Here is an 18,822-nt window from a genome sequence, read left to right as displayed (position 1 = left end):
TTTTCCAGTGTTTATTGAAATTCTGTAATAGGCTACGAAGCGGTTCCTGCATTTCAAAGTTTGATCTAATAATTGTGTGCAGTAGTTGAAGATGTCTAGATGGTCTGACTGGAACATTTAAATAAATTTCGCCGAGCAAGAATGGGCTAGAAATCATCCCTCTTATAAGTTTTACTATAAATATAACACCAAGCATCTCTCTGCGGCTCTGTAGCGTAGGCAACTGTAAAAGTTCCAATCGGCTACTGTAGGGCGGAAGATTCCGTGAGTATCCCAAGGACCGATTCCAGTTTATCACAATGAACCTGATAACGCGGGTTCCAGATTATCGAAGCATACTCCAATATGATGTAAAGAGAATTTTAGTAACATATGGATCGTTAAATTCCTTGGACCATCGTTTAACAAACGCCAAGGTACCTTTAGCCCTATTTACACAAGATTAAACGTGTGATTTAAAATGGACCCCAGCCATTAATACGCCTGGGTCAGAGAAGCTTGTGACTTGGTTAATAACATTGTTTACTATATAGTTTGGCAGCTTAATTCGAGGTTATGTTGCGAATAGAGTGGAAGGCACTCGCAAGCCGTGAAAATAGGCACTCGAATGGAGTGGAATGAAGAACAGTAGGAAGACCAGAGTTGCATTGGATCAATCATTGCATCAATATTAAAGATAAATTTAGAAAAAATAATTAAATACTTGAGTATAAGTAAACATTTTCTTTCAATTACTCCAATTAAGGTGTCCTAGATGCTATATATTCCAAAACTATAACATTTTATGTCTGTTTAAAAATTTAACTTCAATTTCCCTAAGATTTCCGTAATATGGCCATTAGTGATGTTTGTGTGTGTGTGTGCAAATTTTGAGCGATCAGCTGTTAGTTGCGCTACTTGGTAAAATTTACAATGCTTAATAATGTAATCACCAAGCACGTGAGCATGGGGATGAAAGGGCTTACGTGTAAAACACATGAAGTTGCATTTAGATAGGTTTAATGACATGATGTTCGCATTTCACCATTTTATTAGGTTATTAAGATCTGACCATAGTACAGGTTTACAAGTATGATATGTATAAGAAGGGAACAATTCCTTTCTCTTTCTAACACACTACCGTTTGACACTTCGGTCAGTGTCAAACTAGTGTGGAACTCAGTAGAACCTGCGTGGAACATGCGTTTGACACTGAACGAAGTGTTAAAATTACCGGGGTTGCTGTCGTGGAAAGCGACGCAGGGAAACAAAAAAAGGAGCGGAATATCAGATATGGGTTGCCGTGATGGTAAATTTTTTTGAACGAATTTAGTATGAAAATGTATTGCACCTATATGCGTCCTACAGAAAATTATACAAAAGTCTTGAATTGGGGTATCTGAGGACGCGTAGTTATTCCAGCATTAAGAATACAAACACGAGTGCTAAGTTTTTGTACCCGTTCAAAAGTTTTCCGCGAAAAACTGTTTGAAACCAAGGTCGACTGCAATAACCCGTCCAAAAATGTGGAAAGAGAAATGAAAAGACGCATTTTGTCCTGTTATCAATAGTTCAAAGACGAAAAAGTATTCGAATTATTGGGAGCGAGGCAAAAACGCGTCTATTAATACCTCCCCCGACGGTTTTGGTCGTGTTTTAGCAATCGTCCCCGTTAATAAAGTATCACAATTTGTTGATTAAAATTGTCCAAAACATATGGATTTTAAAGAGAGATGTAATTAAGTGCTCATTTGATAGTAAATAAGGATATTTCTTTGTAATTTTACAATAAAAATTTTACACAGTTTTCACTAGCAGCTACTACACTTTTCCTGGACCTGAGAAGTACAACAGTGCCAAATAGCATCCACACAAAATACGAACAAGAACAAGCATTTTATCAGGTGAGCGTGACTGTGTATGTGCGCGCTGCTACATATCCTACTTGTAGACCTGTACTATGGATCTGACTGAAAAAGTGCTCTACAATCTGGTTGTCGACGACTTTAAATAAAAGGCGAAAGTTTTTTATGTATTAAGATTACATTTAATTAACACGGTAAAACTTTAAATAAAATACAACAGATTTAAAAGGCAATATTAACTTGACATGACGCGTTAAAAAAATTGCTGCCCTTGCTGGCCACTCGATTCGTCTTCTTTTCGATAACTGTGCTGCTGTTCAATTTGGTACCTGTATAAATACAAATGTGTGCACAATGAAAGAACAGCAAAATCATACGATTATGCCGCTATGCATTGAAATTGCAGTAATGTTCAAAGCAATAAACAACATTAGCATGTATTTGTTATTGTATGGTTTTCTATGTTGGAAAGTGCACCGTAACTTGTATTAAAAAGGTAAATAACTGAGCAAACCCAGCAGACAATAAGATCAGCTCAGTTGCCCAGCAATATATTTTAATTTGCGTTGTTTGCTAAATTTATTATGAAATGACATCCCACCCCCCGGTGGATCCGCATGAGGATTCACCAACCATTAAAGCGGCTAGCTTACTGGCTGGTCGACGTATTAATCCGGATGCGGTTCGAACCACAGCACTCCGTACTTGGCCGTCTTTCGCAGTGAATACCTCCGTCACCCGACCTCGCATCCACTTGCTTCGTGGTACAGTGTGATCACACACAATCACTAATTGTCCCGGTTTTAAAGGCGTTGCCTGATCTCTCCATTTAGAGCATCGTAGAAGTTGAGGCAAGTATTCGGTGGTCCATCTCTTCCACAGTCGATCTTTTATATTTTGCGATATTCGCCATTGTTTTCGAAGGCATACATGCTCGTCGTTTATACTAGGAGTTTGCGTTGAGTTGAGGCATCCTAGCAGAAAGTGGTTGGGTGTCAAGGGCTCCTCGTCTTGTGGCGTTACAGGCAGTTCAGTTAGCGGACGGCTGTTTACGATGTTTTCGGCTTCTATCAGTACGCTTCTGAACGTTTCCAGTCGCGGAGTTTCTTCCTTTAAGACTCGTTGTAATAACCTTTTGATACATTGTACGAGGCGCTCCCAGCAACCTCCTGCTGATGGGTTAGATGAATATTGAATATTTTGGCGAGACATTTCCTGTTCAATAAGATTAAAGTCAAATAAACGGTTTTCTTCATTAAGTTCTTTTTGGGCTCCCACGAAGTTAGTACCGTTGTCGCTCCTAATCTTCACTGGCACTCCTCGGCGGTTGACAAAATTTCTAAAGGTAATAATAAATGCGTCAGTCGATAGATCTTCCGCTATTTCTAAGTGTATGGCTCGTGTTGTCAGGCACGTGAATAGGGCAACCCATCGCTTCTCCCTTCTTCGACCAATTGCAACAAAAATGGCCCACAATAGTCGACACCGGCGTAAGAAAATGGGCGAACGTATGGTGTAAGGCGATCTGTTGGCAACTGACCCATGAGTGGTGTAGCTGGCTTCGCATTGTTGTAAATGCACACTGGACACTCCCTCTTGATGGATTTCAACACGGCACTTAGGCGTGGAACCCAAAATTTTTGGCGTATTTCATTTATTGCCAGACGATCATTTTGGTGATGCAGCTTACTATGGTATTGCTGGACGATTAGACGCGTGACGTGGTGATTTTGTGGCAGAATTACAGGACGACGCGCGGAAAGAGGTAAACAATAGGCGGCATCAATTCTACCGTTGACCTTCAACAAACCATCATCGTCTAAAAACGGCGTTAGCTGATATATGGCTGATGACTTCGATATTGACTTCTTCGTTTTAATGGAATGTATTTCTTCGGCGAATGATTCGGTTTGAACTTGACGTAAAATAGTTTTTTCCGCATCGGCAATTTCCATGGCGTTTAATTCCCCCTTGTGACGAATATCACATCTAGTGTTTTTAGCGAGCCTTAGTACCCAGGCCAGAACTCTGGTGAGCTTTAAATATAAAGAAAAATTACAAAATTTGATTGGATATTCCCCTTGGTTTGTAAGTATGACTCTTTTAGGTGCTTCCTCCACAGCACATTGTTCAGACATCAATTCGCATGTTTCCCGCGGCCAGCGTGCTTCTTCTTCATGGAGAAAGGATGGACCATTCAGCCATCTTGACCGTGTACCGTACTGAAATGTTGTAGACGTTCTCGTTGCTTCGTCTGCTACGTTAAGCGCTGTAGGAACCCATCACCATTGATGTCGTACTTAAAATCTCAGCTATGCGGAATGCGGCAAACTGTTTGTACGTCCTGCTAGTTGAACGAATCCACAATATGACAGTTTTTGAATCGCTCCAAAATGTTGTACTATTGATGCGAAAGTCATGACAATGGACCAGTGATTCTTTTAGGCGACACCCCAAAACTGCGGCTTGTAGCTCTAAACGTGGTATTGTCATACCCTTGAGTGGTGTGCATCTTGCTTTGGCCGAAACCAGCGTAACATCGACCTCGTTCCCTCGTTTTATTCGGAGATATCCGACGGCGGCGTATGCCGAGGAACTTGCATCCACAAAAATATGTAATTGAATATCATCAGCAACAGACAATAATGCAGAATAACAGCGCGGCACCGTGAAATTCTTCACCGACTGAAAATTTTCCCACCATGTCTTCCATTGATGTGCCAAGTCTTGAGGTACTACCTCATCCCACTCAATTTCTAGTCGCCATAATGACTGAACTAACAGCTTTAAAAATATGGTGATGTTTGCCAGAAGTCCGAATGGGTCATAAATTGACATAGATATGCCTAACAGTTCTCGCTTTGTTGGCGTTCGCGTGCCATTCAGAACATCCCGGGCGATTTTGTGAAACTGAAATTGAAATTCAAGAGCATCATTAGTGGTATTCCAATACATACCAAGCACCTTTTCAGTTTTTGTATTGCGATCCATTTTGACGAGTTCCGAGTTACTATCTAAATTTTCCCCATTTAATTTGTATTGAACCTCTTTATTGTTACATATAAAATTGCGTAATTTAAAACCCGCGGTGGCATTTATTTTAATGGCTTCTTTTGTGATATTTTGAGCTTCTTCGGCGCTATCAAAGCTTATGACCAGATCGTCAACGTATGTGTTAGCTATGACAGCATGGCTACCACCTGGCATGGCGGTCTCAAATTTAACGGCGTTGACGTTCTTTATATATTGGGCGCAGCAAGGTGAACGAATAGCTCCAAATATCATCGACGACATTACATAGGTAGAGATTGGTTCGTTTAACTTACCATCTCGCCACAAAAAACGTTGAGAATCTTGATCTTTATCAATTATTCGTACCTGAGAGAACATCTCTTGTATATCTCCGGCTACTGCAATAATACCTTGGCGAAATTTATGGATGATCGCTATAAGCGGTTGCGCTTGTTCCGGGCCCTTCAGTAGTGCGGAGTTTAACGATGTTGAATTTGTAACGGCGGCTGCGTCAAAGACAATACGCAGTTTTCCCGGTTTCGACGGATTAACAACACCAAAATGAGGGAGATACCATGTTTTGGGATTTTCAATAGCGGCTTCATCTTGTGTCAGCTTTCTGGCAAACCCCTTTTCTATATATTTGGCGATTTCCTTTTTATAATTTTCAGCATAAACGGCATGCTTCTGCATTCTACACTCAGTACTCAATAAGCGCTGCTTCGCCATTGCATAACTCGACGGGAGTTCGGTAAAATCTTGTCTCCAAAGCAATCCTACTTCATACCTCTGGCCGATGTTTTTTGTGGTTTCTAACAAGATTTTCCTGGCTCGCTGATTTTCATCCGATTCCAATACGATTTTGGTACTCCGGACTCCAAAGCTCTCATTTGAAAAATACTCCTCCATTAAATTGTTTAATTGTTTATATGATTCCGACTTACGTATATGAAACACCCTGGGCATGTCAACGCTTTCTTGTTGGTGTGGTCCGTATACCACCCAACCCAACTTAGTTTCCACTGCTACTGGTTGATCATGTCCGGCTTCGACGACTTTGTTGGACAAACACAAGTGAAAATTGTCCAAACCCAACAGTAAGACTGGTTCGACATCTTCATAGTTCTCTATAGGCAAAGATTTAAAATGATTAAACTTACTTTTTTCAAATGATTGCTTTGGCAAATGGAGACCCTTTATCGTATGGACGTTTTTCAGTGAGTGTGTATGGCGACTATTTACTTCTCCTATTTCAAGAGACACTTTCCTGGAGATTTCTGTTGTCTGGCTGTCACCGTACCATTGAAGAGTGAGAGGCATGACACGACCTCGTAGACCTAACTGTGTTGCGACATCTTCTTCCAAAAGCGACACTGATGACCCTTCATCGAACATCGCGTAGACAGACATTTTTCCTCGAGGACCTGACAATGTAACTGGGACAACTTTAAAAAGACTGGTTACCTGGTCCTTTCGACAATTCAAAATTCGTTCCCGGTCGGACGACGACGTAGATGATGATCCCATATCCTTGTGCAACATCTTATGATGCATACGTTTGCAACCGTTGATGGAACATTGCTTGCGGCGACGACAATTTAAAAGGCTATGACCTTTTACCAGGCATCCAAAACAAAGACGGTGTTGTTTGACCAGTGACCATTTGTTGAATAGGTCGAGCGACTGAAATCTTTGGCACTCTGGCAAAGCGTGAGCTTCGTTGCATGAAGGACATGCCAGTTGCTCGTGGTTGCTATGAAGAACTCTGCGAGCCGACCCTCCATTTGGTCCGGACTGACGATTAGTTTGTGCATTATATCGCGGCTGTGGTAATGTTTGTTGGCTAGAACGCAGAGAACTGTTACTAACCCCGGGCATAGTCGCCACTACTTTTGCCAAATCGCTCAACCAATTTGAAAATACGTCAACAGTGGGGAAACGGGGAAAATTAGCGGCATACTTACTCCATTCAAATTGTTTGGATGAAGGAAGCTTAGAAACCAAATGTTCCAGCAACATGGGATTCATAAGATGGTGCTCACATTTGGCTGACTTAAAAAACGCTGAAATATTGGCGACACGATTCGAAAATTGTAATATCTGCTCAAGGTGGCTATCGTTAATGGCAGGAAACTGCTGCACTTTCTCCAATTGGCAGCGTATCAGCAAGTCCTGGCGTCCAAAGTTGAATTCAAGTTCCTTCATAACTTTTGGAACGTCATCAGGGTATATTAGCATAGACGTTACTGACCGCTTTGCATTACCCTGAAGTGCTTTCTGCAGTCGCATTAAATTCTGCCGGTTGTTGTAGGAGAACTGGGCTGTGCTGTCGCTGAAGTTCGCTAAAAATAGAGGCCAATCCTCTGGATTGCCATCGAAGGTAGGTAGTGGGTGTAATTTTACGGCGGAACTCTCTACCAGCCACATTGGGTTTGATGACGACGATGCTTGCAACTCCGCTGGTGGTATTGTTCTTTGCGGTGCTGTCTGTGGAGGCTGTGAAAAATTGGTATATGTACCCGCAGTTGGAACGACATTACTAGCCTCTGCCTCGATCCGCTGTCGAAGCTGCTGCACCTCTATCTGACTACGACTCGTTTCGTTTCGAAGTTCTTTTACAGAGTCTCGAAGCGATGCAATGCTTGCCACCAAAGATGCCAGCGTTTCGTTTGCACCATGCGTCGGTGTGTATGCTGCGGTGCCCTCACCTATGTTCACTGCCGTAGTTTCTCCATCGGACCCGGTGTCGCTATCATTCGCTTGACCGGACGTAGTCCTTACTTTCTGACGAGTGTTCATATTAAAAGCCAATTAAAAAAAAAAACAATGAAGATTTCTGAGGAAACAGTGCCGAACAGTTGCCTAAACCTTTATATGTTAGCCTGTATTTATACTGCCGACTGCCTTGACACCCTACACCTGTAACGCTGAAAAAGCTCCTAGTATAAAACGAACAATTTATTTAATGTAAATGGATTAATGGCGAAATTCCAACAGGCTTTGAATCAAATTTACTTGCTTTGTAACTTACGACTTTATGACACTGACCAATTTGCAGAGATTACCACCAAATAACGAACGTTGACTATGATCACTTGACGGAGAACAATCTTGACACCAAATAAACGATGACGTTGACTTTGACTTGACGGAGAACAATTACGTTGACTTGACGGAGATTTGCCCAGATTACCACCAAATAACGAACGTTGACTATGATCACTTGACGGAGAACAATCACGTTGACACCAAATAAACGATGACGTTAACCACTTGACGGAGATTTACACAAATTACCACCAAATAAACGAACGTTGACTATGGCCACTTGACGGAGAACAATTTCGTTGACACCAATAAACGATGACGTTGACTTTGAATTGACGGAGAACAATTACGTTGACTTGACGGAGATTTGCCCAGATTACCACCAAATAAACGAACGTTGACTATGATCACTTGACGGAGAACAATTACGTTGGCACCAAATAAACGATGACGTTGACTTTGACCACTTGACGGAGATTTACACAAATTACCACCAAATAAACGAACGTTGACTATGGCCACTTGACGGAGAACAATTTCGTTGACACCAATAAACGATGACGTTGACTTTGACTTGACGGAGATTTGCTCAGATTACCACCAAATAACGAACGTTGACTATGGCCTGACCAATTTGCACAAATTATAAACGATGACGTTGACTATGATCACTTGACGGAGAACAATTACGTTGACACCAAATAAACGATAACGTTGACTTTGATTTGACGGAGAACAATTACGTTGACTTGACGGAGAACAATTACGATGACACCAAATAAACGAACGTTGACTATGGCCTGACCAATTTGCACAAATTATACGATGACGTTGACTATGACTTGACGGAGATATGCGCAAAAATATAAACGATGACGTTGACTATGGCCACCAAATAAACGATGACGTTGACTATGGCCACCAAATAAACGATGACGTTGACTATGACCACTTTACGGAGATTTGTTCAAATTACCACCAAAAAAACGAACGTTGACTATGATCACTTGACGGAGAACAATTACGATGACACCAAATAAACGAACGTTGGCTATGGCCTGACCAATTTGCACAAATTATACGATGACGTTGACTATGACTTGACGGAGATATGCGCAAAAAATATAAACGATGACGTTGACTATGGCCACCAAATAAACGATGACGTTGACTATGACCACTTTACGGAGATTTGTACAAATTACCACCAAAAAAACGAACGTTGACTATGTTCACTTGACGGAGAACAATAACGTTAACACCAAATTAAGCGGAGAACCCCTTGGTATAAGATTTAGGCCAGGCACAGTTCACGTTCACAAGTAATTTGTTGCATTAATTTATTTTACCGTGACGATTTGATCGAGTGCAAGGGCAATTTTTTTAAACTTTTATGTCGACGACTTTAAATAAAAGGCGAAAGTTTTTTATGTATTAAGATTACATTTAATTAACACGGTAAAACTTTAAATAAAATACAACAGATTTAAAAGGCAATATTAACTTGACATGACGCGTTAAAAAAATTGCTGCCCTTGCTGGCCACTCGATTCGTCTTCTTTTCGATAACTGTGCTGCTGTTCAATTTGGTACCTGTATAAATACAAATGTGTGCACAATGAAAGAACAGCAAAATCATACGATTATGCCGCTATGCATTGAAATTGCAGTAATGTTCAAAGCAATAAACAACATTAGCATGTATTTGTTATTGTATGGTTTTCTATGTTGGAAAGTGCACCGTAACTTGTATTAAAAAGGTAAATAACTGAGCAAACCCAGCAGACAATAAGATCAGCTCAGTTGCCCAGCAATATATTTTAATTTGCGTTGTTTGCTAAATTTATTATAAAATGACACTGGTGAGCTTATAGGCATAATAAGTAGTATAAATTTACGCGCACATTTCATTGTGTAAACGCGGTAAACTCAAAGGAATGCAACCTTGCAGACACTACAGCAGGCATTTTCATCAGAAATCTCCAACAACAGCAAGTAAATGCGTTTTAGTTTTGATTTTTCACTTAATCTTGTAATTTTTAATTTGTATAACAATCAAAAAATGTTTGTTTGGCAATAATACAGCTGATAAACAGTCAAGTTTATCAAGAGTATTACTAGGTGCGTTCATATAACCGCGTGTGTAAATGGATATAATTTTACACCTTATAAGTTTATATGCTTTCATGAGTCCCCCTAGTGTCATATAGGTATTATGTAAACACAATTTTATCACTCAACCAAGGCGAATCCATACCAAGTGGTGGCAAAGCGAATTCAACCAATTCGCCGTGCAGAAGTCAAAAGAAAATTTTCATTGATTTCGATTAACTCATGGCGGAACGGTACAAGGTTGCAGCTTGGCGACATACCTACAAACATAAATAAAAGTTCCATGTACTTTGTTTTTGTAAATTCGATCGACAAATGTCAAAATCGTACTGCGCCGGAATTTGATGTATCAAATCAAATAAAAAAAGTTTATGATCAGCTGTCCCGTGCTGCCACCTTGTATCGTTCCGCCATGGATTAACTGATTTATTCACACTTATCGCGAAGTTCACGCGGAAAAGTGTTCGCCTCATTGTTTACTATATAGTTTGGCAGCTTAAGTAGAGGTTATGTTGCGAATAGAGTGGAAGGCAGTGGACTAGGCAGTCGAATGTCATATAATGAAGGAATGGTGTTCGGAGTTTTTTCAAAGTTAAAAAAAAAATGATAAAAGCTTTAATATAAATAAAACTATTGTTTTAATAACAACAAAAGCGCCATATATCTTCTGGATACATAAATTTATATGGATTATCTCACTTTAAAATTTGAATTAAATAAACTAAAGTTTTTTTTTGAAAGTGAGTCGAGAACTGTGCGTGTGAATGTGCGAATTTTCACCGATCAGCTGTTAGTTGCGCTACTTGGTAAAATTTACAATGGTTCGCCTTCACTTCTTTTGTTCGGGTGAACTTTTTCCGCCTATCGGCAATTTCGGGCGAACAAAAGTTCACTTTGAAATAGCTGATGCTCTATTGCGAATTGGTAGTGAACAAATAATTTATTTACAATTGTGTAAATTTTGTAACCAAGCATATATTTCCTTAAAATACAACAAAAATATAAATAAAAAATTTATAACATAATGTTTAGTATTGCACTTAGGTTGGTATTGATTGAGCGTGAGGAGAATATACATAAATGTGAAAGCGGTTCGGAGGAAATTAAGGGACAGTTCTAACCCTTTGGAGCTAAATGATTCACTGTAAGCTAAAAATTAATATTTTCAGCACTTTTGAATACCAAGTTAGTTTTTTTCAATTAGTTTTCGCCAATATTACAGGCTAAACAAGTCGGCATTCTAATATTTGCTAGTTATTCTTACCACTCCTTGCCACCATTCAAGCAAAAATTTTAAAATTCTGTACCTACATGTCTTCGTTTTTTCGCATAGGGAAAAGGCGTCGGAAAGGACCATGAAGTGGGTCTTATCCAATCTTGTTTCAGTGAGGTGCTCAACATTTTGGAACCGTTGCTTTGTCCATAATGGATAACTTGGCCGACTGATACGTTGTCATAAAAAATAGAATTTACAGCAATACAGGAATTTCACTTCTTCCACTCAGCTTCAGATTGTGCATTATTTATTGTTTATTTCTAATAATAAAAGAACATATAAATATAAGAGTATCAAATTTCAAAACAAAAAATTACTTAAATTTTGTTTTCCTCTCGTTCGCCTGTAAAATATAAGTGAACAAATTTGGGTTCCCCGCTGTTCATTTCGCCGGAACAAAGAGTTGCCGATAAGGTGAAATCTTTTATAACGCTGAAAAATAAAAATAATAAACAAAAAGCTGAAAAAATAAAAGGGGGAAAAACAATAGGGCCGAATATACATAGGGGGCGCCGCGAGTGTTCTTGCGACGCCCGGTGCTTGTCCCACCCTCTAAAACCATGGCCACCGACGCACCTAAATTTCGGTGGCCCCTTACCTGTATGCCCTACGTTCCTTCTAAGTCAATAAAGGAAGTCAGCATTCCCATATTCAATTACAATTTATTTATTCATGGCGATTACGATTAGTTTACAAAAATCTAATGGTAGCACATTGTAGGTATGTGGTAGGATATAACTTTAAATATTATAATTTGGTTGCCTTGTATTCGACACTAATATGTAGTTAAATTATTTAGGGTTTTTTTGTTTGCTTTATAGTATGTAAATGCAGGTGTTGCACAAAAAAAACGCTATAGAGTTTTGAATTTAGTCTATATGCATGTATACTAGACTAAGTGTTAAATCTTGTCTTTGTAGTAACTAACCGGTATAACTAAATGCTAAACCAACTATAATTTTGGGTGTTTGTTCCATATTATTTTCAATTGATACTTTGTAGTATTGTTTTGCGAACGGGTAATTAATTTAATTCCAATATATTTATAGTAAGCGGAATAGCTATTCTCACTACGACTATGTACATAGGGTATAAGGTGAGAGACTAATTCAACCGTTCACCCTTTATCGACTATAAATTGAAAATGAAACCTTTGGTTTTTCCTAAACCGTAATATGGTTAAGTGGGGTAATATAACATGATAACTTACAAGACTATTGCATATTAACTTTTATTATTTAAGGCGTGAAGATAAGCGGGGATAAATGGGAATATGAATAATTAAGGCTAGCTAAGCTTGCTCTGTTGCTTGTTTTCTTTTTGTTCGTGCTATTTCAAATCATACACATATTTATGGTTTGATATCGGTATAAACGCTTTGTGTGAGAAAATACAAACATCGGAATTTAGAGTGGCAGGCATACAAATTTACTGTAAGGGGTACATTTTGTTTTATATAAGTTATTACAAAGTAAGCTTTAATGGTTGGTACAACAAAACTCGTTTAAGCGGATTTCGAAAACGTTTTCGGGAAAGTTTCAGAAGTGTTACAAAGTCTTCGCTCCTTTTCAATCTCCAAATTTCTATTAAAAATTTCATGAAAATATTTTTGAGTTGCAGCTTTTAAAAGCAGAGCCTTAAAGTTTCAAAAAAAAAATTGATGTTTAATAATTTTTTTGTATAAGTTATTGTAATCGTTGGTCCTTAATTTAGCAAATTTAACGCGTACAATAAAACTCAGTTTTAATGGATATGCGTTGTGTACGCTGAACGGTTTATTTTGCTGTGCCTTCTCTGGTTGCTGACCAACGATTAATTCGAATTTGTCATGTACAAACAGAGCAAGCTCACAGCGTCAAAAATTGTATATTATATTTTCATATGAATTCAAAGTAACGGGAAAGTACATATGTGTATGTTTTTCTGAGTTCAATTTTACATTGTGGAAACAAATAGAATATAATAGAATAAGCGAATATGTACCCTGCAAAAAATCATGCGATTAATCCCTAAAGAGATTGATCCCCGATTGATCTCTTTTGTCTACAGTTGGGCATAATTGATCCCCTTTAGTCTCTTTTGGGTACAGTTGGGATTAGTCAGTTTGAAATCTATGTAGCCCTTTTTAAGATATATTGAAAACAAATCAGCAACGAAATGAGGAAAATATAAAAAATTACAGGTGATGGAATCGAATTATTTAAGAAAAATTGTTGCGCCCTATACCGAACTTAAATTACTAGTACTTACCGACCACGCCGAAGTAAGGGTTAAATTTTCGGAGAATGTTTTTTATCCTTTTTGAAAAGTAGGCGAACAACTTACTTCAAACAGATTTTGTGGCTTGATTAACTCTTCGATTGTGCTTCTGCCATGAAAGTTTCTCAGCAAAAAAGTCATCTGCCTAAGCAGATGCGTTCGGAGTCGGCCAAAAACGTTTAGGATGACCAGTGGGAACAATTAAAAACAGCACACCACATATTGGAAGAGAAGCGGATATTTACCGAGAAAAAACACTATTATTATTATTTTAGTAGAATATATAGGATCATACTCAACAGTAAACTTGGCTGCTTGCGGGTTAACATATAAATTGCATGTTCTTTTAAATTTGTACATAATTGTAGGGCTGGACTAATTTTTCCTTTGAGGAAAATCAAGTATTTATGTTTTACTAAAGATCCTTTAACTAAAAAGATAAACACCACCCTCTACTACTGCTAACTTAACGTACTTCATATTTATACAAAACATACTTTGATTTTGCGTTTTTTAATAAACTTGGAACCTTTTAACCTAAATCATCCCAAATAGTACACAGCAACCAAGGTACCCAATATCCAATTCGCTTTCTGCACGTTTCTCTGCTTAAATTTTTTCTTCAAGTCGTTTATTCATAGCCCCAAGTGATTCGAATAAATTATTTTGTATTTCACTGTACCTCTTCATAGGCAAGATCAGATTTTCTTCGATTAATTCCGTTTCTTGTGCAAATTTTGTATTATCTTCTGCATGTCGTATAAGCTTTTCAGTACGTTCACCCGGTATACTGCGAATTTATTCAGCACCGAGTATGGATTCAAGTTGTTTGATGCGTTCCAATTGATCAAACTCCATGTAAATCTGGAGCTGTAGCATTGAGGTTTACCCCTTTAGAACGCACTTGCTGGGTTATCTCTAAAAAATTGTGATTGAAATATTTTTCCAGCTCAGGAGCACGTGAAATAGTTTTAGTGATTTGTTCTCGGTTGCCAGTAACTCCATTTAACATACTATTGACTGCTAGAAAGGAGCCAACAATTATTTCTGATGGAGTACCTGCAGATTTATTGATCTCAGCAGTGTCAGTTGCAGTGGCTGTATTGCCATCTTCGCAAAGTGGGCCCAATACGCGATTGAGAGAATCTATTCTTTTTAAAGTATATTCAGAACTCCATTTTTCAAGTTCTGTGTTGGTGAAGTAAACGAAGAGTACCTATATATCCTATATAATTTATCCTAAGTTGCTTACTTTTTAGGAACTCATACTTGCCTTTTCTTAGACTGAAGTATTTTAAAAGATATTTTTATACAATTTATATTTCCGAAGTTATTTTTGTATGTTACATAGTATATAATTTTGTGTAGAAAATTAGTATATGAGAAAACTAAAACAAAGGCAGGTAATTCTATACGACAGCATGACACTTCTAATTGACATAAGGGTAATAGTCTAGTTGAGGGGTCGACTGCGAATACGCTACCAAAAATATCGAAAGAGGTGTCAAAAGGCGCGTATTAATCTCGAGAACAATAATCCGATGGCGTAAAAGAAAAATTTTATCTCTGTCCGGAGATATTTGCAGTTGAAGTTGACGATTTCCATGTGGTTGTTGTTTTGTTGTACCCACCAAAAAAATTGTGCATCACCGTGGCGGTAGCCACGGTTAAACCACACACCCGGACTTGGCATGGCGTAGCCCAGGGTTATTTTTTATAATCGCGGCCGAAGGCCGCCAACGCAGAAAGGTGTTCTGCGCAAAAATACTATGGATCCGACCCCCGGTTTCGGAGGTACCCGCGGGTCTTTTTTCGGTTTTTCGTTAATATCTTTTGAACTCGTAAAAATTTTTATTTTCCGCCTTCGGATTATTAATACTGATGTTAAGACGCGTCGTTTGACACCTCTCTCGATATTTTTGGACGCGTATTAGCAGTGTCATGCTGTCGAATATAATTCCCCAAAGGCACTTTTTCGATGGTAGCGTATTAGCAGTCGACCCCTCAACTAGACTATTACCGACATAAGTACTAACAATCCGAAACTGGAGAAGAAAAATTTTAAGTCGTTCAAAAGATATTAACGAAAAACCGAAAAATGATCCACGGGTCCCTCCGAAACCGGGGGTGGGATCCACAGTATTTTTGCGCAGAACACCTTTGCATTGGCGACCTTCGGCCGCGTTTATAAAAAATTACCCTGGGTGGGTCCAACACCGGTTTGGAGACCAAAACTATATCCGCGCAAAACACTTATATTCACAATTTTTTTTGTGGGTACTCCAACATTACAATAACCACATTAAAATCGCCAACTTCAACTGCAAATATCTCCGGACAGAGATAAAAGTTTTCTTTTCCGGTTTTGGATTATTAATACTGATGTCAATACGCTTCTTTTGACACCTCTCTCGATATTTTTGGACGCGTATTAGCAGTGTCATGCTGTCGAATAGAATTCCCCAAAGGCACTTTTTCGATAAATAATGGTGTAATATCTCAACAATGACTCATTTAGGCCTGCGTATTTGCAATTTTTAATCCTTCCATGTAATTGAATTTCTCATGGCTCTTTAGTAGGTAGAATACACGTCCTGAATTCTAAAAAAAACTGGCGACCAGATCCTCCTTGACCTCCTTTGCTGAGCTTGTCCCAACATAAACGTATTTTCTTGGTTTCACAAACTTGAGTACAACATTGGTATTTGTTTATTTTAGCTCACAACTGCTAAAACCAGACCAAAAATATCGGAAGAGGTGTCAAAAGACGCATTTTGATTCCAGGACCACGAATCCGAGAGCGAAAATTCTAAATTTTATTTCTGTTAAAAGTTATTTCCATAAAACCGAAAAATGGACCCGGAGCGCTCCGAAACCGGGGTGGGATCCATAGTATTTTTACGCAGAACACCTTTCTGCATTGCCGGCCTTCGTCCGCGCTTATAAAAAACTACCCTGAGTGGGTCCAACATCGGTTTAGAGACCAAAACTATATCCGCGCAAAACACTTTTACGCACAGTTTTTCTTGTGGGTACTACTAAATCATCAAAACAACAGCAACCACATGAAAATTTTCAATTTTGTTTGCGAATATCTCCGAAACGAAATAAAATTTTGAATTTCCGCCTTCGGATTCGTGATCCTGGGTGCGTCTTTTTACACCTGGACGAGATTTAGCAGTTGACAGCTAAAGTAAACGATTAACAAAACTTTGTTCGGTTTAAGGCTGATCATCGCCAAATCGAACAAATTCATCGCGTCCAAACTTTCACGCGCAATTTTATAAACCCACTATATATATTTAATATATTGCAATAAAACGATGTCAACAAGAATGTTCAATATTTTTATGCACGGAAAAGAAATAACAGCTGTTTTTTGTTATCCATAGAGCTGCAAAAATAACGATGGCACTATCGATTGTTTTATTTTAGGAAAACCATCGATTTTTTCTGTCGAATACTGTCGAATGCACATACAAATTATATGAGAGCAACCGAAATTGAATTTCTGAGGAAAAAGCTAACGCGCTTCCAATTCTTATTTCGGTTAGGACATTAAGAGGTCATTTATGTTCGTGCGTTAAGCGAACGCAATGATTTTTTATTAGAGTGGCCTGTAAAAATGTTATAATTAAAATGAAAATTTGGAACCTGTTGCAGATTTTTGACATAATTTCCTTTGAGCTTTCTATCAAAAAAAAAAAAACAACTAGCTTTAATAGCTATTTTATTTAGATTATGAATATTGTATCTTTGTAACAAAAGGATTCATGAAGTTGAGATATTGCTAACATGGCACTGTCAAAGCATTTCAGCGGACGCGTCAAGCGTTCTATGTTAACGCGTACTTGCGTTACTTCGCCTGTTATATAATCAAAATATAAAACTTGTCTAATGTAGAACGATACATGACGCGTCAAGTGTTTTATGTAAATCCTGCCTCACATAGAACGCTTTCAGGGCCGTTTAAACTTGACGTATCCATATCCATATAAAAAAGCTGATCCAACCAACTTTAGAGAAATCAATGTAATTGGTCAATAGTGCCATACCATAACGCCGTAGCCATAACCATTGTGAATGAAACTAAGTGTGATATCTTATCTGTCAACTGACTCACAGGATGTTCAATATGGCTACTTTTTTTTTTGACAGGGTGTTCAATATGGCGGCGCATAGGGCCGGCTATCTTCAGCGGGTGATAGAAAGAGATATAGAATGAGACAGCGATAGTCAATTACAAATCAGGTGATCCAATCACTTTGGAATTTTGACGTCTATGCAGAAGATATTACACTTAGTTTCATTCACAATAGTCATAACCATACCATGGCCAACCAATTGGTTTTTGGGTTTTCGCTATATCGATTAACCTAAAAATATTTGAGTTGGTGAATTTAATAAGTTTTTGTAGATTTTATTCATTGACTAAGAGACTTATTTTTTCTGAAATATGTTAGTAATTTTTTTCGTTTTCTTCATTTTTATGAACATTTCACGATTTTTAGGCTGGGGCACCGATAACTGATGCCAATTGATATGGGTAAGTAAAAATATGGTTACGACTATGTCAACTTTGACAGGCCCTTCTCCCAGTGCTTAGATTTGACATAAGATCTCAACTAAACAAGTTTAAAAATTGTTTACAATAAGTACAGAAAATTGCATGCAATATTGTTGGTATGCAGTAAAATTTTTTTTATAAGATAACAATGACAAGCCTTAACATTTTCTTCGGTTTGAAGCGCCCAGATGACTCTACCAGCAAAATATATTTCTGGCGTGCATGTTCATAACGATAAATGTCAAAATGTACCTTTTTTAACTTATTTGGCAAAGCACCCCAGTAATAAGTTTTTCTTATGATCGGAATAGTGGATTAGCTATCACAATTCTATCGATAAATTTACGTGCAATGTAATCGGTATTTGGCAGTCATTAGTTTTGGCAAATTGAGTGATAAGTGCAAAATCATATGACAAAAAATTTGTGTTGAATTAATAAAAGAATAAAAAAAAAATACAATAAAAGAACTATCGCAGCATGAGTAAGGTAAGTAAACGCCATATGCGTCGATTAGTTAGCAGAGGAAGGAAAAAGGGTCGTGCAAAATTAAGTTTGGATAGAAAAGAAACTGACCCGGCCGCGCAATTTCTAGATCGACAGATATTGAAGAAGTGCTTCCTGATGAGCCAAGTTGCTCGCAGAAAGTACCTCTTTCTGAAAAACTAAAAAAATGGGGAATTCGTAACAAAATAACATATAAAA

The 18,822-nt window shown here is 38.2% G+C and overlaps 1 pseudogene; it reads right to left on the bottom strand.

Annotated features, from left to right (window-relative positions):
- Window positions 1-10,602: 10,602 nt before the first annotated feature.
- Window positions 10,603-14,767, bottom strand: LOC137241779 (uncharacterized; annotated as a pseudogene).
- Window positions 14,768-18,822: the final 4,055 nt, after the last annotated feature.

The sequence above is a fragment of the Eurosta solidaginis genome, chromosome 2, assembly GCF_040869045.1.
Source record: "Eurosta solidaginis isolate ZX-2024a chromosome 2, ASM4086904v1, whole genome shotgun sequence".
Lineage (NCBI taxonomy): Eukaryota > Metazoa > Arthropoda > Insecta > Diptera > Tephritidae > Eurosta > Eurosta solidaginis.
This window is presented reverse-complemented; position numbering and strand designations above follow the sequence as displayed.